The 21,527-nt window shown below is 60.3% G+C and overlaps 1 long non-coding RNA gene across 2 annotated transcripts; it reads right to left on the bottom strand.

Annotated features, from left to right (window-relative positions):
- Window positions 1–8,912: 8,912 nt before the first annotated feature.
- On the bottom strand, window positions 8,913–21,118 carry LOC129201147 (uncharacterized). 2 transcript variants are annotated; one of them, XR_008575301.1, is made up of 3 exons: window positions 20,956–21,118; window positions 10,527–10,676; window positions 8,913–9,130 (listed from the first exon to the last, which is right to left on the bottom strand). It is a non-coding gene; the product is annotated as an uncharacterized LOC129201147 (long non-coding RNA). The 2 variants fall into 2 exon arrangements; XR_008575302.1 differs by lacking the exon at window positions 20,956–21,118 and adding an exon at window positions 11,722–11,765.
- Between the last annotated feature and the right edge of the window lie 409 nt (window positions 21,119–21,527).

The raw sequence follows: 21,527 nt of genomic DNA, 5'->3' as shown, positions 1-21,527 counted from the left end.
GTCACACACAGAGCCGGTTCCGGAGAGACTCCGCACCGGGGCTCGGGGCCCGGCCCTGGGGCACCTCGGCTGTCCTACCCAGAGCCACGCTCGCCAGTCCGGCGTGGAACAGACACACGGTCGGTCCGTCAGGCTGCTGGAGAGCTGGGCTGCTATGTGCAGGCTGCCGCCAAAACCGAGGAGCCAGCTGCAGGACGCTAGAAGAGAGGAGAAAAGGGGCAGCCAGCTGGATGGGGGGGGGGCGGCGGCGGCGAGCGAGAAAGCACGAGGCAAGGAAAGGGACGGCGAGTGAAGGACGGGGACAGGGAGCCTGACAGAGAGGGAGGAAGAAGCGGCAGGAAGAGAGGCAGCGGGACGGCGACCGACAAACCAGGACGGGGAGCGGGACAGAGAGGCAGAAACGACCCTGGGCGGGCAGCGCCACGGCGAGGGAGGAAAAGAGAATAAGGGCAGGGAGCCGGACCGAGAGGTACGGCGAGGGACAGCGGCACGGGGAGCAGGACAGAGCAACAGAGAATAAAAAAAGGAAGCGGGAGCGTGAGAGAACCGGGCTGGGGAGCAGGGAGAAGGAGAGATAAAAGGAGAGAGCAACAGAGGGAAAGAGGACCGGGGAGCGGGACGCTGGGGCAGAGTGAGAACAAGAGGGGCAGGGAGCAGGACAGAGGGGCAGAGGCAGAAGGAGGACAGAGGGACAGAGAGACAAAAGAGGGAGACGAGGACTGGGCAGAGGAGAGAAAGACGGGGGCAAGGAGCAGAGACACAAAGGTGCCAGGAAAAGGACGGTCAGATGGAGCGAGAAACAGGGTCGGGGAGCAGGACAAAAGGACAAAGAAAAAGGCGAGGAAGAAGGAAGGAAGGATAAAGGTGGGACAGGGAACGGGACATACGCAGCGAAACAAAGCAGAACAGAGAAGAGAGGACAGGGATTGAGGAACAGAGAGAGAGATGCAGGCTGGTACACAGAGACGGCGAAGGTAAGCAAAACCAGCGACAGGCAGGAGGACCTGGTTCTGACAACCCATCGCTCCCGGTGTCGCTTCCACGGCCTCAAAGAATGGGAGAGTGAAAGCAAAGGCACGGGAAACTTAACGCTCTTAGTAATTTCACTGAGCATCACAGCTTACAGTTACTCAATGTCTTCCGGTGTCACAGGGTGAGGTACAACTGATTTCGTCTCCATATCTCTGGACAGAGCTTTTCTCATATCTGGGGGGGGGGGGGGAAAAAAAAAAAAAAAAGATATTCTAAGACGACAGTCCTTGCACAAAGCCACGTTCAGCGAATTCTCTATTACAATAAGGTCGTTTCTAACCCAGAAGATTTCACAGAATCATAGAGTATCTCAAGTTGGAAGGGACCCATACGGATCGCCGAGACCAAGCCCCCGCTCCACGCGGGACTACCTAAAACTAAACCGTGCGACTAAGAGCATCGTTCAGACGCTCCTTGAACTCCTGACAGGCTCGGTGGCTGCGACCGCTTCCCTGGGGAGCCTGTTCCGTGACTGACCGACCGCCCTCTCAGTGAAAAGCCTTTTCCCAACGTCCGGTCTGAACTTGCCCTGACGCAGCTTCGTCCCGTTTCCTCGGGTCCTAGTGCCGGTCACCGGAGAGAGCGGAGGTCAGCGCCTCCCCCTCCGCCGTCCCCCTCGAGGAAGGTGTAGACTGCGATGAGGTCACCCCTCGGCCTTCCCTTCTCCAAGCTGAACAAACCAAGTGACCTCAGCCGCTCCCCCTAAGTCTCGCCTCGGAGACCTCTCGCCATCTCGGTCGCCCTCCTCCGCGCACGCTCCGAGAGCGTTGTTCGGCGGCACCGCTCTCGACTGGAACCTAACGCTGCACGTAACTCAACTGAGCGGAAAGGAAATGACGGGCTAAAGGGACAAATACACGATTTAAGGCAGCCGCAACGATGGCAGATGTCTGTCCGTAGCCCTTCTATTTATTTCACAGCGCTCCTGCGTATCAAACGAACGGTACCAGAGCAGAAAAGGTATACGGCGTGGCCACGTTACCCCTCGGGGAGGACGGCGAAAGGAGAGAAGATCTAGAAAGAGGAAGCAGCTGGTACTTCGCTTTTGGTAACAGAATTAACATCAACACGTTCCTTCCCTTTGAAATTGAAAACGCCACCCAATTCTCTGCCACTGTTGACCACCGACACTTGTAAATTTCTAGTGAAACAGCTGAGGAAAACAAAGTTTCAGGTCCCTGGCTAGGGGAAGAAACCAGGCAAGCGCCGCCGTTCCTTCCCCCGACAACACTAGCAAAAAAAACCAGCCGCTGGGGGCGAGCGTTCCTCCGAAAGAAAAATCAGGTGAGAAACCGCATTTTTATTTTCAGCTTACCTACAGGATAAATGTCTTTGTAGTTGCTACAAAACGTGTAAACTGCACAAAGATTAAGTTTTGTAACCGATCTAAGGTTCAGTACGAAAAACTACCTAAAGGAGTACGCAAAGTCCCACTCATCAACAATTATCTGACCCTGTTTCATATTAAAAAAAAAAAAAAAAAAAAAAAAGTAATGCTAATCACACAGACAAGCCCAGGAACCCTCAACATGAGAATCTTTCCGTTCAGCCGGAGGCAGAACGAGTACTTACCACGGGCATCCTCATCTGGCTCTCCGCTGCTAGCAGAGCGGCACGCCAACGCTGTCCGGTACACGCCGTAGTACGCCTAGTTGCTTCTACGTATTTACCGCCGCCTGATTTGATACTCTCACCAAGAGATCGACGAAAAAGCCACCCTTTCTTTGAAAAAATAAAAACCAAAACCACACAGTTAAGGAACGGTAGGCGAACGTATTTCTAAATCATAACCCACGGCTTGCAGGCAGACCAAGAGCAGCTCTGACGATGCGGTACGCTCATCAAACATCTTTCACGCAGGAATAACAGATGTACTCCTTTACCACGGGACGCAGCCGGCACAGGGACAAATTTCATGCTGTTTTTGTCACACGACCGTCCTTCTGCACCAGCCAGTGGGTTCAGAATTAAGGACAGGACAGGCTAAACGCTCACACGAGCCTCCTATCCGTAAGAAACTATTAAAAATAGAAAAAAAAACTTCCACGTTTTAGATCGCGTTGCCTTAGGGACTGCCTCCTTCAAAGCCTGCCTGTTGGGGGGGGTGGGGGCGCGTGTGCGCGCACGCACGCGCGCGAGGCGTGGAAATCGGTCGCAGAATTCAGTTGCCTAACGAGAGACGGCCCTTCTCCTCGCAAGGCAAACGTTTCAAAACGTCGCACTCTTTTCCGATTTTACCGGCTGGTACTGGGGTTGCCCTACCAGCATGAGTTGGGGACCCGTCCCTCTGGGTCCGTGCGACGCCAAATTAAATATTCTGCAAGTAACCGAGCAGGAGATGGAAAGTAAGCTAAGATACTCTCTGCCGTACAACGTTTGTTCGCCATCGTCCCCGAGGCAATCGCACAAAGCCCACGCTTGCCGAACCGGTACGTCGGAGGCCCTACGGGAAACGGCGCTGACGTTTCGCCAAGCTCTTCTCCTGTCAAGAAGAGGACCTTTTCTGCGGCATCCCTATTGGCGTTCGGCCTGCTTTCGGCTCATTCTGGCAGGTCAGCTTTCAGAGAAAGCCTGAGATTTCAAACCGCCAAGCAACATTCACCATTCTTGCTCTCTGACTACGGGGAATTTCAGCGAATCGGAACGCTACTTGGAGCCACGTTCCGGGTCTGTTTCGCCGCAAACCAAATATCTAAGCCACGGACCGGCGCCCGTAGAAAAATTACTTTAAAAGATTAAAGACAAGCACAGTACTCACTTTTCTGAAATTTCTTCCGGTAGCGCCATCAATTTAGCGGCCGAACCCAGCCGTCGAAATTCCGGTGCAACGGAGCGAGCAGGAACGTGTCCGTGCCGCTCTTCCCTGGCCACGGAGCCTTCCGCTCTACCCGTTACTGCGAACGTACGGAGCATCGGCGCAGCAGCACCTGTGGAATAACGCACCGCCCACAGCTATACAGAAGAAGAATCCGAGACGACGGTAGAAGACCCCAGACCAAAAGTCACCGCGGGACTAAGGGACGCGCGGACAGCGCGCGAGGGGCGGGTGTCCGGGACCCAAGTGTGGAACGGCCCCGGGATTTCTTTGTTCGGGGTCCCTCTCTTTGGAGGCGCCCCGCCCGGGCCGATCCCGCTGCTGCACCTTTCAGTTACGTTAATTATTTTACAAAATCCGACACCCGGAGACTGCTGCCGGAAGCCTCGGGTCGAGCCCGAGGAGGAGGAGGAGGAGGAAGCGCGCCCGAGAAGAAGCGTGCGCGCGACACCGTGAACGGGGTGCGAACGCTGGGGCGGCAGCTGCTCCTCCTCAAACAGAGACAGAGAGAGAAAGAAGAGGGGGAAAGCCACAGGGTACAGAGGGCGGAAGTGGAAAAGAGGGGCCGGGAGCCGGACAGAGGGAGGTGGAGAAAGAGGCCGTCGGAAGGGAAGGGACGGGCTGCGGGGCAGAGGGGGACTTGCCAGCGCCAGGTTCGCGGTTCCACCCGATAATCGTAAAGGTCTCTGCCAACCTCGACGATTCGGTCGCTTTAAAAAACAATCGGGATCTCGAGGCGGACCGAGGGAGAGACGGAGAATATAAAAACGGTCGCGGCTAAGAGGGCAGAGAGGGAGGAATCGCGAGACAGGGAGAGGCAAGCCGGGCAGGGGAAAAAGTCCCGACAGGCTTCTGCAGCGACAGGGAGGAATTGAAGATTCGAGAGAGGGAGCTGGACAGAGAGAGAGACGGGGAAAGGTAAGACGGTGGCGAGCTACCGGGCAGAGAAGCAGAGTTTAATGCCGGGGACCGGGAGAGGGACAGAGAGGGAAGGAGAAAGGAACGAAGGGACGGGCTGCGGGGCAGACAGGGAGGAAGGAAGGAAGAAGAAAGAGGGACAGGGAGCCAGACGAACCGCGACGGGGAAAGAAAAAGGTACCGACGGGCTAGGAGGCAGAGAGGGGAGACTTTAGAAAAACAGGGACGGGGAGCGAGACGGAGCCAGACCGAAAAAAGGAACCATAGCGACGGGTGCCGGGACAGAGAGGCGGGCCTTCAAAACGAGGGGCAGGGAAGAGGCTCAAGAGGGACGGAGAAAGAGAGAGACTCACGACGACTCGCTACGGAGCCGAGAAGGAAGACCTCGAACAACAGGAACGAGGAGCCGCACAGAGAGAGCCAGAGACGGCAGAAATACCGACGGCTACAGGACCGAGGGGGAGGAATGCAGAAACAGTGGCTGGGGGCCGGACAGAGAGACAGGGAGAGAGAGAAGGAAACAATAGCCACGGGCTACGGGGCAGAGAGAGCGAGGACCTAAAAAAGGTGGGGACAGGCAGCCCGTCAGAGCGAGATGGAAAAAGAACATAGCGGGGAGCAGAAAGCAAACCAAAAAACCCACAGCGGGGTGGGAAAGCGAGGGGGGCAGAGGAGGGCCCGCGACGCAGAGGAGAGGCGATGGGGCCCCGCGGGCCCAGGACTCACCGCAGCTCTGGCTCTCGGCGCTGCCGGGAGAGCTTGCCAGCGCAGACGCTTCTTTCTCCTGCTCTCCGCCTTTCCTTTGCTGTCACTCCGGTCGCTCGGCTGTCCTCCGCCTAAGAGAATACACGGGTGTCTTACAGCTCCGAGGAGACGAGTCTGCCTAGATGAGTAGCCTGCCTCCCTGCCTCCCTCCTCGGTACGCGGCCGCACCGTGCTTTGGATTACGCGTGGCGACCCTGCGGTGCCCGTCGGCAGCCTGACCTGCCGCGGAGCGCAACGAGGGATCTTTCCTCACCCGGCGAGGCAGGCGCTCTCTTGCCTGCAGCGGGAGGCAGCTGCCGGCCGGAGAGCCTTCCATCTCTTCTTCTTCTTCTTCTTCACCTTTCTCTGGCCATTCCAGCTTCCCTTAGGGCAGCTCCTGTCCACGGCCGGTAAGCGCTCCGCCGCCTGTCCCTTTTCGCCCCCACGCCACGAGGCGAGCCAGGCCAGGCACAGGCGAGGCGGGTGCAGTCGACGGCATCCCCAAGGGAGGGACGGGCAACCACGTCCTCAGCGCGGCCTGGGAGAGGGAAAGAAAAAGCAGTGGCCGTTACTACCGGAGGTCGGCCCTGGCCGGAGACCCTCCTCCTTCTGCAGGGGCTTCCGGAGACGCCGCTCTTTCCCCGCGCTGCTGCCGCTGCCGCCGCCGCCAGCACCCCCGTTCAGGAAGAAAGCGGCACAGGCGAGGGCCAGCTTGCCGCCTTCACGCCAGGGCTCGGGGGCGGCCTGGGGCTGCCGGACAGGCTTCCGGAGAGTCCGACCGGTAGCGCTCGTCTCGGGACACCGGGCAACGCCTCACCGCGCGCGCGCGCGCTCTCGTAGCACGGCCGCACCGCTGCTCGGGAGCGGCTGGAAGCCTGCAGAAAACCACTCGAAACCGGCAAAAAAACCCCAACCTCGCGCTCCTGCGAGAGCAAGTCGGGCTGTCCGGCAGCCACGTCCGCGAAAACGACGCCTCCCGGCACGCACTGGCAAGCGCCGCGTGGCAGCCATTAGAGTGCCGTAAGACTACACTTCCCGGCGTGCTCCGGGGAGCCAATATGGCCGACCAGCAGCCGCGTGCCCCAAGACTGCAACTCCCGGCGTGCCGCGGGAGGCAGCCTTCCACGCTTCCTGACCCTGCGGGGACACCGTCCCGTGCCCTCACCCCAAAGCCGACTCACCCGAAAGCCCCGCCGAGCCGCGACGGCAGCCCCGAGCTCCGCAGCGCGGCTCCGGGCTGGCGCCCCCCCCCCCGCCTCCCCTCAGCCACCTCCGAAAGGCGCGGACGCCCGCCGGCTCCGGGCAGCCCCCGCCGCGCGGCTCCGGACGGTCTCCCCGCCCGGTTCCGACACGGCGCGCACCCCCCCCACCCGCCGCACGGCTCCGGGCAGCCCCCCTCCCCTCTGTGACACGGACCCCGCCGCCCCCCCGCCCCCCCCGCCTCTCCTCGGAGGCGGCACCGCTGCCGCCGCCCTCCTCGGGGCTTTCCCCGGGACCCGCCGGTCCGTCCCGCTGCCCCGCTCACCTTCTCCCTCCGTGCAGCCGCAGCCCGGCGACGCCTCCGCTCCTCCCTCGGCTCACAGCCGCCCCGGCACACCGCTGCCGGCAGCCGGTTCCGGGGAGGGGCCGTGGCGCTGCACTGCGCATGCGCGGCGCTGCCGCCGCAGTACCGAAATTGGTCGCTAGGCGGCAGCACCGAGCGAGCATGCGCTGTGCGCTGCGTGAGGGGCGGGGCTTGGCGTGCGTCGCGGGGCGGAGTTTGCGTGAGGGGGCGGGGCTTGGCGTGCGTCGCGGGCGGAGTTTGCGTCGGGGCGGAGTTTGCTTGAGGGGCGGAGTTTGCGTGAGGGGCGGGGCTTGGCTTGCGTCGGGGCGGAGTTTGCGTGAGGGGCGGAGTTTGCGTGAGGGGCGGAGTTTGCGTCCGGGGGCTGATTGGCGTCAGGCGGGGCTTGGCTTGCGTCGGGGAGGAGTTTGCGTGAGGCGGAGTTTGCGTCAGGGGCGGGGCTGCTTGCACCAGGGCAGAGTTTGTGTGGGGGCGGAGTTTGCGTGAGGGGGGCTTGGGTGCATCAGGGCGGAGTTTGCCTGGGGGCGGGGCTTGGCTTGTCAGGGCGGAGTTTGCGGGGGCGGAGTTTCCTGAGGGGCGGGTTGGTGTGCGGGGGCGGAGTTTGCGGGGGGGCGGCGTTGGCGGGGGGCCGGAGTTTGGCATGGGTCAGGGGCGGAGCCAAGAAGCATCACTTTTGGATCCGAGGATGCGAGCAATGTGACCTTGTTGAATACGTTAATACCCCACACACACCTCCTCCCCTGCCCTCCATCACGGCCCCTCGCCCCCCCCGCAAAGGAAGCGCCAACGCAGCCGGCACGGCAAAAGAGACCGCAAGCGTTTATTCAGTCACACACAGAGCCGGTTCCGGGAGAGACTCCGCACCGGGGCTCGGGGCCCGGCCCTGGGGCACCTCGGCTGTCCTACCCGGAGCCACGCTCGCCAGTCCGGCGTGGAACAGACACACGGTCGGTCCGTCAGGCTGCTGGAGAGCTGGGCTGCTATGTGCAGGCTGCCGCCAAAAACCGAGGAGCCAGCTGCAGGACGCTAGAAGAGAGGAGAAAAGGGGCAGCCAGCTGGATGGGGGGGGGGCGGCGGCGAGCGAGAAAGCACGAGGCAAGGAAAGGGACGGCGAGTGAAGGACGGGGACAGGGAGCCTGACAGAGAGGGAGGAAGAAGCGGCAGGAAGAGAGGCAGCGGGACGGCGACCGACAAACCAGGACGGGGAGCGGGACAGAGAGGCAGAAACGACCCTGGGCGGGCAGCGCCACGGCGAGGGAGGAAAAGAGAATAAGGGCAGGGAGCCGGACCGAGAGGTACGGCGAGGGACAGCGGCACGGGGAGCAGGACAGAGCAACAGAGAATAAAAAAAGGAAGCGGGAGCGTGAGAGAACCGGGCTGGGGAGCAGGGAGAAGGAGAGATAAAAGGAGAGAGCAACAGAGGGAAAGAGGACCGGGGAGCGGGACGCTGGGGCAGAGTGAGAACAAGAGGGGCAGGGAGCAGGACAGAGGGGCAGTGGCAGAAGGAGGACAGAGGGACAGAGAGACAAAGAGGGAGACGAGGACTGGGCAGAGGGGAGAGAAAGACGGGGGCAAGGAGCAGAGACACCAAGGTGCCAGGAAAAGGACGGTCAGATGGAGCGAGAAACAGGGTCGGGGAGCAGGACAAAAGGACAAAGAAAAAGGCGAGGAAGAAGGAAGGACGGATAAAGGTGGGACAGGGAACGGGACATACGCAGCGAAACAAAGCAGAACAGAGAAGAGAGGACAGGGATTGAGGAACAGAGAGAGAGAGACGCAGGCTGGTACACAGAGACGGCGAAGGTAAGCAAAACCAGCGACGGGCAGGAGGACCTGGTTCTGACAACCCATCGCTCCCGGTGTCGCTTCCACGGCCTCAAAAAATGCGACGTGCCGCAAGACAAGAGAATGGGAGAGTGAAAGCAAAGGCACGGGAAACTTAACGCTCTTAGTAATTTCACTGAGCATCACAGCTTACAGTTACTCAATGTCTTCCGGTGTCACAGGGTGAGGTACAACTGATTTCGTCTCCATATCTCTGGACAGAGCTTTTCTCATATCTGGGGGGGGGGGGAAGAAAAAAAAAAAAAGATATTCTAAGACGACAGTCCTTGCACAAAGCCACGTTCAGCGAATTCTCTGTTACAATAAGGTCGTTTCTAACCCAGAAGATTTCACAGAATCATAGAGTATCTCAAGTTGGAAGGGACCCATACGGATCACCGAGACCAAGCCCCCGCTCCACGCGGGACTACCTAAACTAAACCGTGCGACTAAGAGCATCGTTCAGACGCTCCTTGAACTCCTGACAGGCTCGGTGGCTGCGACCGCTTCCCTGGGGAGCCTGTTCCGTGACTGACCGACCGCCCTCTCAGTGAAAAGCCTTTTCCCAACGTCCGGTCTGAACTTGCCCTGACGCAGCTTCGTCCCGTTTCCTCGGGTCCTAGTGCCGGTCACCGGAGAGAGCGGAGGTCAGCGCCTCCCCCTCCGCCGTCCCCCTCGAGGAAGGTGTAGACTGCGATGAGGTCACCCCTCGGCCTTCCCTTCTCCAAGCTGAACAAACCAAGTGACCTCAGCCGCTCCCCCTAAGTCTCGCCTCGGAGACCTCTCGCCATCTCGGTCGCCCTCCTCCGCGCACGCTCCCAGAGCGTTGTTCGGCGGCACCGCTCTCGACTGGAACCTGACGCTGCACGTAACTCAACTGAGCGGAAAGGAAATGACGGGCTAAAGGGACAAATACACGATTTAAGGCAGCCGCAACGATGGCAGATGTCTGTCCGTAGCCCTTCTAGTTATTTCACAGCGCTCCTGCGTATCAAACGAACGGTACCAGAGCAGAAAAGGTATACGGCGTGGCCACGTTACCCCTCGGGGAGGACGGCGAAAGGAGAGAAGATCTAGAAAGAGGAAGCAGCTGGTACTTCGCTTTTGGTAACAGAATTAACATCAACACGTTCCTTCCCTTTGAAATTGAAAACGCCACCCAATTCTCTGCCACTGTTGACCACCGACACTTGTAAATTTCTAGTGAAACAGCTGAGGAAAACAAAGTTTCAGGTCCCTGGCTAGGGGAAGAAACCAGGCAAGCGCCGCCGTTCCTTCCCCCCGACAACACTAGCAAAAAAAACCAGCCGCTGGGGGCGAGCGTTCCTCCGAAAGAAAAATCAGGTGAGAAACCGCATTTTTATTTTCAGCTTACCTACAGGATAAATGTCTTTGTAGTTGCTACAAAACGTGTAAACTGCACAAAGATTAAGTTTTGTAACCGATCTAAGGTTCAGTACGAAAAACTACCTAAAGGAGTACGCAAAGTCCCACTCATCAACAATTATCTGACCCTGTTTCATGTTAAAAAAAAAAAAAAAAAAAAAAAAGTAACGCTAATCACACAGACAAGCCCAGGAACCCTCCACATGAGAATCTTTCCGTTCAGCCGGAGGCAGAGCGAGTACTTACCACGGGCATCCTCATCTGGCTCTCCGCTGCTAGCAGAGCGGCACGCCAACGCTGTCCGGTACACGCCGTAGTACGCCTAGCTGCTTCTACGTATTTACCGCCGCCTGATTTGATACTCTCACCAAGAGATCGACGAAAAAGCCACCCTTTCTTTGAAAAAATAAAAAACCAAAACCACACAGTTAAGGAACGGTAGGCGAACGTATTTCTAAATCATAACCCACGGCTTGCAGGCAGACCGAGAGCAGCTCTGACGATGCGGTACGCTCATCAAACATCTTTCACGCAGGAATAACAGATGTACTCCTTTACCACGGGACGCAGCCGGCACAGGGACAAATTTCACGCTGTTTTTGTCACACGACCGTCCTTCTGCACCAGCCAGTGGGTTCAGAATTAAGGACGGGACAGGCTAAACGCTCACACGAGCCTCCTATCCGTAAGAAAATATTAAAAATAGAAAAAAAAACTTCCACGTTTTAGATCGCGTTGCCTTAGGGACTGCCTCCTTCAAAGCCTGCCTGTTGGGGGGGGGGGGGTGGGGGGGCGCGTGTGCGCGCACGCACGCGCGTGAGGCGTGGAAATCGGTCGCAGAATTCAGTTGCCTAACGAGAGACGGCCCTTCTCCTCGCAAGGCAAACGTTTCAAAACGTCGTACTCTTTTCCGATTTTACCGGCTGGTACTGGGGTTGCCCTACCAGCATGAGTTGGGGACCCGTCCCTCTGGGTCCGTGCGACGCCAAATTAAATATTCTGCAAGTAACCGAGCAGGAGATGGAAAGTAAGCTAAGATGCTCTCTGCCGTACAAGGTTTGTTCGCCATCGTCCCCGAGGGAATCGCACAAAGCCCACGCTTGCCGAACCGGTACGTCGGAGGCCCTACGGGAAACGGCGCTGACGTTTCGCCAAGCTCTTCTCCTGTCAAGAAGAGGACCTTTTCTGCGGCATCCCTATTGGCGTTCGGCCTGCTTTCGGCTCATTCTGGCAGGTCAGCTTTCAGAGAAAGCCTGAGATTTCAAACCGCCAAGCAACATTCACCATTCTTGCTCTCTGACTACGGGGAATTTCAGCGAATCGGAACGCTACTTGGAGCCACGTTCCGGGTCTGTTTCGCCGCAAACCAAATATCTAAGCCACGGACCGGGCGCCCGTAGAAAAATTACTTTAAAAGACTAAAGACAAGCACAGTACTCACTTTTCTGAAATTTCTTCCGGTAGCGCCATCAATTTAGCGGCCGACCCAGCCGTCGAAATTCCGGTGCAACGGAGCGAGCAGGAACGCGTCCGTGCCGCTCTTCCCTGGCCACGGAGCCTTCCGCTCTACCCGTTACTGCGAACGTACGGAGCATCGGCGCAGCAGCACCTGTGGAATAACGCACCGCCCACAGCTATACAGAAGAAGAATCCGAGACGACGGTAGAAGACCCCAGACCAAAAGTCACCGCGGGACTAAGGGACGCGCGGACAGCGCGCGAGGGGCGGGTGTCCGGGACCCAAGCGTGGAACGGCCCCGGGATTTCTTTGTTCGGGGTCCCTCTCTTTGGAGGCGCCCCGCCCGGGCCGATCCCGCTGCTGCACCTTTCAGTTACGTTAATTATTTTACAAAATCCGACACCCGGAGACTGCTGCCGCCGGAAGCCTCGGGTCGAGCCCGAAGGAGGAGGAGGAGGAGGAAGCGCGCCCGAGAAGAAGCGTGCGCGCGACACCGTGAACGGGGTGCGAACGCTGGGGCGGCAGCTGCTCCTCCTCAAACAGAGACAGAGAGAGAAAGAAGAGGGGGAAAGCCACAGGGTACAGAGGGCGGAAGTGGAAAAGAGGGGCCGGGAGCCGGACAGAGGGAGGTGGAGAAAGGGGCCGTCGGAAGGGAAGGGACGGGCTGCGGGGCAGAGGGGGACTTGCCAGCGCCAGGTTCGCGGTTCCACCCGATAATCGTAAAGGTCTCTGCCAACCTCGACGATTCGGTCGCTTAAAAAAACAATCGGGATCTCGAGGCGGACCGAGAGAGAGAGACGGAGAATATAAAAACGGTCGCGGCTAAGAGGGCAGAGAGGGAGGAATCGCGAGACAGGGAGAGGCAAGCCGGGCAGGGGAAAAAGTCCCGACAGGCTTCTGCAGCGACAGGGAGGAATTGAAGATTCGAGAGAGGGAGCTGGACAGAGAGAGAGACGGGGAAAGGTAAGACGGTGGCGAGCTACCGGGCAGAGAAGCAGAGTTTAAAGCCGGGGACCGGGAGAGGGACAGAGAGGGAAGGAGAAAGGAACGAAGGGACGGGCTGCGGGGCAGACAGGGAGGAAGGAAGGAAGGAAGGAAGAAAGAGGGACAGGGAGCCAGACGAACCGCGACGGGGAAAGAAAAAGGTACCGACGGGCTAGGAGGCAGAGAGGGGAGACTTTAGAAAAACAGGGACGGGGAGCGAGACGGAGCCAGACCGAAAAAAAGGAACCATAGCGACGGGTGCCGGGACAGAGAGGCGGGCCTTCAAAACGAGGGGCAGGGAAGAGGCTCAAGAGGGACGGAGAAAGAGAGAGACTCACGACGACTCGCTACGGAGCCGAGAAGGAAGACCTCGAACAACAGGAACGAGGAGCCGCACAGAGAGAGCCAGAGATGGCAGAAATACCGACAGGCTACAGGACCGAGGGGGGAGGAATGCAGAAACAGTGGCTGGGGGCCGGACAGAGAGACAGGGGGAGAGAGAAGGAAACAATAGCCACGGGCTACGGGGCAGAGAGAGCGAGGACCTAAAAAAGGTGGGGACAGGCAGCCCGTCAGAGCGAGATGGAAAAAGAACATAGCGGGGAGCAGAAAGCAAACCAAAAAACCCCACAGCGGGGTGGGAAAGCGAGGGGGGCAGAGGAGGGCCCGCGACGCAGAGGAGAGGCGATGGGGCCCCGCGGGCCCAGGACTCACCGCAGCTCTGGCTCTCGGCGCTGCCGGGAGAGCTTGCCAGCGCAGACGCTTCTTTCTCCCGCTCTCCGCCTTTCCTTTGCTGTCGCTCCGGTCGCTCGGCTGTCCTCCGCCTAAGAGAATACACGGGTGTCTTACAGCTCCGAGGAGACGAGCCTGCCTAGATGAGTAGCCTGCCTCCCTGCCTCCCTCCCTCGGTACGCGGCCGCACCGTGCTTTGGATTACGCGTGGCGACCCTGCGGTGCCCGTCGGCAGCCTGACCTGCCGCGGAGCGCAACGAGGGATCTTTCCTCACCCGGCGAGGCAGGCGCTCTCTTGCCTGCAGCGGGAGGCAGCTGCCGGCCGGAGAGCCTTCCATCTCTTCTTCTTCTTCTTCTTCACCTTTCTCTGGCCATTCCAGCTTCCCTTAGGGCAGCTGCTGTCCACGGCCGGTAAGCGCTCCGCCGCCTGTCCCTTTTCGCCCCCACGCCACGAGGCGAGCCAGGCCAGGCACAGGCGAGGCGGGTGCAGTCGACGGCATCCCCAAGGGAGGGACGGGCAACCACGTCCTCAGCGCGGCCTGGGAGAGGGAAAGAAAAAGCAGCGGCCGTTACTACCGGAGGTCGGCCCTGGCCGGAGACCCTCCTCCTTCTGCAGGGGCTTCCGGAGACGCCGCTCTTTCCCCGCGCTGCTGCCGCTGCCGCCGCCGCCAGCACCCCCCGTTCAGGAAGAAAGCGGCACAGGCGAGGGCCAGCTTGCCGCCTTCACGCCAGGGCTCGGGGGCGGCCTGGGGCTGCCGGACAGGCTTCCGGAGAGTCCGACCGGTAGCGCTCGTCTCGGGACACCGGGCAACGCCTCAGCGCGCGCGCGCTCTCGTAGCACGGCCGCACCGCTGCTCGGGAGCGGCTGGAAGCCTGCAGAAAACCACTCGAAACCGGCAAAAAAACCCCAACCTCGCGCTCCTGCGAGAGCAAGTCGGGCTGTCCGGCAGCCACGTCCGCGAAAACGACGCCTCCCGGCACGCACCGGCAAGCGCCGCGTGGCAGCCATTAGAGTGCCGTAAGACTACACTTCCCGGCGTGCTCCGGGGAGCCAATATGGCCGACCAGCAGCCGCGTGCCCCAAGACTGCAACTCCCGGCGTGCCGCGGGGGCAGCCTTCCACGCTTCCTGACCCTGCGGGGACACCGTCCCGTGCCCTCACCCCAAAGCCGACTCACCCGAAAGCCCCGCCGAGCCGCGACGGCAGCCCCGAGCTCCGCAGCGCGGCTCCGGGCTGGCCCCCCCCCCCCCCGCCTCCCCTCAGCCACCTCCGAAAGGCGCGGACGCCCGCCGGCTCCGGGCAGCCCCCGCCGCGCGGCTCCGGACGGTCTCCCCGCCCGGTTCCGACACGGCGCGCACCCCCCCACCCGCCGCACGGCTCCGGGCAGCCCCCCTCCCCTCTGTGACACGGACCCCGCCGCCCCCCCGCCCCCCCGCCTCTCCTCGGAGGCGGCACCGCTGCCGCCGCCCTCCTCGGGGCTTTCCCCGGGACCCGCCGGTCCGTCCCGCTGCCCCGCTCACCTTCTCCCTCCGTGCAGCCGCAGCCCGGCGACGCCTCCGCTCCTCCCTCGGCTCACAGCAGCCCCTGCACACCGTCTGCCGGCAGCCGGTTCCGGGGAGGGGGCGTGGCGCTGCACTGCGCATGCGCGGCGCTGCCGCTGCAGTACCGAAATTTGGTCGCTAGGCGGCAGCACCGAGCGAGCATGCGCTGTGCGATGCGTGAGGGGCGGGGCTTGGCGTGCGTCGGGGGCGGAGTTTGCGTGAGGGGCGGGGCTTGGCGTGCGTCGCGGGCGGAGTTTGCGTCGGGGGCGGAGTTTGCGTGAGGGGCGGGGCTTGGCGTGCGTCGGGGGGCGGAGTTTGCGTGAGGGGCGGAGCTTGGCGTGCGTGGGGGGCGGAGTTTGCGTCGGGGGCGGAGTTTGAGTGAGGGGCGGGGCTTGGCGTGCGTCGGGGGCGGAGTTTGCGTGAGGGGCGGGGCTTGGCGTGCGTCGGGGGCGGAGTTTGCGTGAGGGGCGGAGTTTGCGTGAGGGGCGGGGTTTGCGTGAGGGGCGGAGTTTGCGTCGGGGGTGGGGCTTGGCGTGCGTCAGGGGCGGAGTTTGCGTGCGGGGCGGAGTTTGCGTGAGGGGCGGGGCTTGGCATGCGTCGGGGGCGGAGTTTGCGTGAGGGGCGGGGCTTGGCGTGCGTCGGGGGAGGAGTTTGCGTCGGGGCGGAGTTTGCGTAAGGGGCGGGGCTTGGCGTGCGTCGGGGGCGGAGTTTGCGTGAGGGGCGGAGTTTGCGTCGGGGGCGGAGTTTGCGTGAGGGGCGGGGTTTGCGTGAGGGGCGGAGTTTGTGTGGGGCGGAGTTTGCATCGGGGGCGGGGCTTGGCGTGCGTCGGGGGCGGAGTTTGCGTGAGGGGCGGAGTTAGCGTCGGGGGGCGGAGTTTGCGTGAGGGGCGGGGCTGGGCATAAGTCGGGGCGGAGTTTGCGTGAGGGGCGGAGGTTGCGTGAGGGGCGGAGTTTGCGTCGGGGGGCGGAGTTTGCGTGAGGGGCGGGGCTTGGCGTGCATCAGGGGCGGAGTTTGCGTGGGGGGGCTTGGCATTGCATCAGGGGCGGAGTTTGCGTGAGGGGCGGGGCTTGGCTTGCATCGGGGGCGGAGTTTGCGTCGGGGGCGGAGTTTGCGTGAGGGGCGGGGCTTGGCGTGCGTCGGGGGAGGAGTTTGCGTGAGGGGCGGGGCTTGGCGTGCGTCGGGGGCGGAGTTTGCGTGAGGGGCGGAGTTTGCGTCGGGGGCGGAGTTTGCGTGAGGGCCGGGGTTTGCGTGAGGGGCGGAGTTTGCGTGAGGGGCGGAGTTTGCATCGGGGGCGGGGCTTTGCGTGCGTCGGGGGCGGAGTTTGCGTGAGGGGCGGAGTTTGCGTCGGGGGCGGAGTTTGTGTGAGGGGCAGGGCTTGGCTTGCGTCGGGGCGGAGTTTGCGCCGGGGGCGGAGTTTGCGTGAGGGGCGGGGTTTGCGTGAGGGGCGGAGTTTGCATCGGGGGCGGGGCTTGGCTTGCATCAGGGCGGAGTTTGCGCCGGGGGCGGAGTTTGCGTGAGGGGCGGGGGTTGGCTTGCGTCGGGGCGGAGTTTGAGTGAGGGGCGGGGCTTGGCGTAAGTCGGGGCGGAGTTTGCGTGAGGGGCGGAGTTTGCGTGAGGGGCGGGGCTTGGCGTGCATCAGAGGCGGAGTTTGTGTGAGGGGCGGAGTTTGCATTGGGGCGGGGCTTGGCATGCATCAGGGGCGGAGTTTGTGTGAGGGGCGGAGTTTGCATTGGGGCGGGGCTTGGCGTGCACCAGGGTCAGAGTTTGTGTGGGGGCGGAGTTTGCGTGAGGGGGGCTTGGCGTGCATCAGGGCGGAGTTTGCCTGAGGGGCGGGGCTTGGCTTGCATCAGGGCGGAGTTTGCACCGGGGGCGGAGTTTCCATGAGGGGCGGGGCTTGGTGTGCGTGAGGGGCGGAGTTTGCGGGGGGGGGCCCGGAGTTTGGCATGGGTCAGGGGCGGAGCCAAGAAGCATCACTTTTGGATCCCGAGGATGCGAGCAATGTGACCTTGTTGAATACGTTAATACCCCCACACACACCTCCTCCCCTGCCCTCCATCACGGCCCCCCCCCCCCCCCCCCCCCCGCAAAGGAAGCGCCAACGCAGCCGGCACGGCAAAAGAGACCGCAAGCGTTTATTCAGTCACACACAGAGCCGGTTCCGGGAGAGACTCCGCACCGGGGCTCGGGGCCCGGCCCTGGGGCACCTCGGCTGTCCTACCCGGAGCCACGCTCGCCAGTCCGGCGTGGAACAGACACACGGTCGGTCCGTCAGGCTGCTGGAGAGCTGGGCTGCTATGTGCAGGCTGCCGCCAAAACCGAGGAGCCAGCTGCAGGACGCTAGAAGAGAGGAGAAAAGGGGCAGCCAGCTGGATGGGGGGGGCGGCGGCGGCGAGCGAGAAAGCACGAGGCAAGGAAAGGGACGGCGAGTGAAGGACGGGGACAGGGAGCCTGACAGAGAGGGAGGAAGAAGCGGCAGGAAGAGAGGCAGCGGGACGGCGACCGACAAACCAGGACGGGGAGCGGGACAGAGAGGCAGAAACGACCCTGGGCGGGCAGCGCCACGGCGAGGGAGGAAAAGAGAATAAGGGCAGGGAGCCGGACCGAGAGGTACGGCGAGGGACAGCGGCACGGGGAGCAGGACAGAGCAACAGAGAATAAAAAAAGGAAGCGGGAGCGTGAGAGAACCGGGCTGGGGAGCAGGGAGAAGGAGAGATAAAAGGAGAGAGCAACAGAGGGAAAGAGGACCGGGGAGCGGGACGCTGGGGCAGAGTGAGAACAAGAGGGGCAGGGAGCAGGACAGAGGGGCAGAGGCAGAAGGAGGACAGAGGGACAGAGAGACAAAAGAGGGAGACGAGGACTGGGCAGAGGGGAGAGAAAGACGGGGGCAAGGAGCAGAGACACCAAGGTGCCAGGAAAAGGACGGTCAGATGGAGCGAGAAACAGGGTCGGGGAGCAGGACAAAAGGACAAAGAAAAAGGCGAGGAAGAAGGAAGGAAGGATAAAGGTGGGACAGGGAACGGGACATACGCAGCGAAACAAAGCAGAACAGAGAAGAGAGGACAGGGATTGAGGAACAGAGAGAGAGATGCAGGCCGGTACACAGAGACGGCGAAGGTAAGCAAAACCAGCGACGGGCAGGAGGACCTGGTTCTGACAACCCATCGCTCCCGGTGTCGCTTCCACGGCCTCAAAAAATGCGACGTGCCGCAAGACAAGAGAATGGGAGAGTGAAAGCAAAGGCACGGGAAACTTAACGCTCTTAGTAATTTCACTGAGCATCACAGCTTACAGTTACTCAATGTCTTCCGGTGTCACAGGGTGAGGTACAACTGATTTCGTCTCCATATCTCTGGACAGAGCTTTTCTCATATCTGGGGGGGGGGGGGAAGAAAAAAAAAAAAAGATATTCTAAGACGACAGTCCTTGCACAAAGCCACGTTCAGCGAATTCTCTGTTACAATAAGGTCGTTTCTAACCCAGAAGATTTCACAGAATCTTAGAGTATCTCAAGTTGGAAGGGACCCATACGGATCACCGAGACCAAGCCCCCGCTCCACGCGGGACTACCTAAAACTAAACCGTGCGACTAAGAGCATCGTTCAGACGCTCCTTGAACTCCTGACAGGCTCGGTGGCTGCGACCGCTTCCCTGGGGAGCCTGTTCCGTGACCGACCGACCGCCCTCTCAGTGAAAAGCCTTTTCCCAACGTCCGGTCTGAACTTGCCCTGACGCAGCTTCGTCCCGTTTCCTCGGGTCCTAGTGCCGGTCACCGGAGAGAGCGGAGGTCAGCGCCTCCCCCTCCGCCGTCCCCCTCGAGGAAGGTGTAGACTGCGATGAGGTCACCCCTCGGCCTTCCCTTCTCCAAGCTGAACAAACCGAGTGACCTCAGCCGCTCCCCCTAAGTCTTGCCTCGGAGACCTCTCGCCATCTCGGTCGCCCTCCTCCGCGCACGCTCCCAGAGCGTTGTTCGGCGGCACCGCTCTCGACTGGAACCTAACGCTGCACGTAACTCAACTGAGCGGAAAGGAAATGACGGGCTGAAGGGACAAATACACGATTTAAGGCAGCCGCAACGATGGCAGATGTCTGTCCGTAGCCCTTCTAGTTATTTCACAGCGCTCCTGCGTATCAAACGAACGGTACCAGAGCAGAAAAGGTATACGGCGTGGCCACGTTACCCCTCGGGGAGGACGGCGAAAGGAGAGAAGATCTAGAAAGAGGAAGCAGCTGGTACTTCGCTTTTGGTAACAGAATTAACATCAACACGTTCCTTCCCTTTGAAATTGAAAACGCCACCCAATTCTCTGCCACTGTTGACCACCGACACTTGTAAATTTCTAGTGAAACAGCTGAGGAAAACAAAGTTTCAGGTCCCTGGCTAGGGGAAGAAACCAGGCAAGCGCCGCCGTTCCTTCCCCCCGACAACACTAGCAAAAAAAACCAGCCGCTGGGGGCGAGCGTTCCTCCGAAAGAAAAATCAGGTGAGAAACCGCATTTTTATTTTCAGCTTACCTACAGGATAAATGTCTTTGTAGTTGCTACAAAACGTGTAAACTGCACAAAGATTAAGTTTTGTAACCGATCTAAGGTTCAGTACGAAAAACTACCTAAAGGAGTACGCAAAGTCCCACTCATCAACAATTATCTGACCCTGTTTCATGTTAAAAAAAAAAAAAAAAAAAAAGTAACGCTAATCACACAGACAAGCCCAGGAACCCTCCACATGAGAATCTTTCCGTTCAGCCGGAGGCAGAGCGAGTACTTACCACGGGCATCCTCATCTGGCTCTCCGCTGCTAGCAGAGCGGCACGCCAACGCTGTCCGGTACATGCCGTAGTACGCCTAGCTGCTTCTACGTATTTACCGCCGCCTGATTTGATACTCTCACCAAGAGATCGACGAAAAAGCCACCCTTTCTTTGAAAAAATAAAAACCAAAACCACACAGTTAAGGAACGGTAGGCGAACGTATTTCTAAATCATAACCCACGGCTTGCAGGCAGACCGAGAGCAGCTCTGACGATGCGGTACGCTCATCAAACATCTTTCACGCAGGAATAACAGATGTACTCCTTTACCACGGGACGCAGCCGGCACAGGGACAAATTTCACGCTGTTTTTGTCACACGACCGTCCTTCTGCACCAGCCAGTGGGTTCAGAATTAAGGACGGGACAGGCTAAACGCTCACACGAGCCTCCTATCCCTAAGAAACTATTAAAAATAGAAAAAAAAACTTCCACGTTTTAGATCGCGTTGCCTTAGGGACTGCCTCCTTCAAAGCCTGCCTGTTGGGGGGGGGGGGTGGGGGGGCGCGTGTGCGCGCACGCACGCGCGTGAGGCGTGGAAATCGGTCGCAGAATTCAGTTGCCTAACGAGAGACGGCCCTTCTCCTCGCAAGGCAAACGTTTCAAAACGTCGTACTCTTTTCCGATTTTACCGGCTGGTACTGGGGTTGCCCTACCAGCATGAGTTGGGGACCCGTCCCTCTGGGTCCGTGCGACGCCAAATTAAATATTCTGCAAGTAACCGAGCAGGAGATGGAAAGTAAGCTAAGATGCTCTCTGCCGTACAAGGTTTGTTCGCCATCGTCCCCGAGGGAATCGCACAAAGCCCACGCTTGCCGAACCGGTACGTCGGAGGCCCTACGGGAAACGGCGCTGACGTTTCGCCAAGCTCTTCTCCTGTCAAGAAGAGGACCTTTTCTGCGGCATCCCTATTGGCGTTCGGCCTGCTTTCGGCTCATTCTGGCAGGTCAGCTTTCAGAGAAAGCCTGAGATTTCAAACCGCCAAGCAACATTCACCATTCTTGCTCTCTGACTACGGGGAATTTCAGCGAATCGGAACGCTACTTGGAGCCACGTTCCGGGTCTGTTTCGCCGCAAACCAAATATCTAAGCCACGGACCGGGCGCCCGTAGAAAAATTACTTTAAAAGACTAAAGACAAGCACAGTACTCACTTTTCTGAAATTTCTTCCGGTAGCGCCATCAATTTAGCGGCCGAACCCAGCCGTCGAAATTCCGGTGCAACGGAGCGAGCAGGAACGCGTCCGTGCCGCTCTTCCCTGGCCACGGAGCCTTCCGCTCTACCCGTTACTGCGAACGTACGGAGCATCGGCGCAGCAGCACCTGTGGAATAACGCACCGCCCACAGCTATACAGAAGAAGAATCCGAGACGACGGTAGAAGACCCCAGACCAAAAGTCACCGCGGGACTAAGGGACGCGCGGACAGCGCGCGAGGGGCGGGTGTCCGGGACCCAAGCGTGGAACGGCCCCGGGATTTCTTTGTTCGGGGTCCCTCTCTTTGGAGGCGCCCCGCCCGGGCCGATCCCGCTGCTGCACCTTTCAGTTACGTTAATTATTTTACAAAATCCGACACCCGGAGACTGCTGCCGCCGGAAGCCTCGGGTCGAGCCCGAAGGAGGAGGAGGAGGAGGAAGCGCGCCCGAGAAGAAGCGTGCGCGCGACACCGTGAACGGGGTGCGAACGCTGGGGCGGCAGCTGCTCCTCCTCAAACAGAGACAGAGAGA

Source organism: Grus americana, unplaced genomic scaffold (genome assembly GCF_028858705.1).
Source record: "Grus americana isolate bGruAme1 unplaced genomic scaffold, bGruAme1.mat scaffold_808, whole genome shotgun sequence".
Lineage (NCBI taxonomy): Eukaryota > Metazoa > Chordata > Aves > Gruiformes > Gruidae > Grus > Grus americana.
The sequence above is the reverse complement of the archived record's forward strand: the minus strand, read 5'-3'. Positions and strand labels throughout refer to the sequence as shown.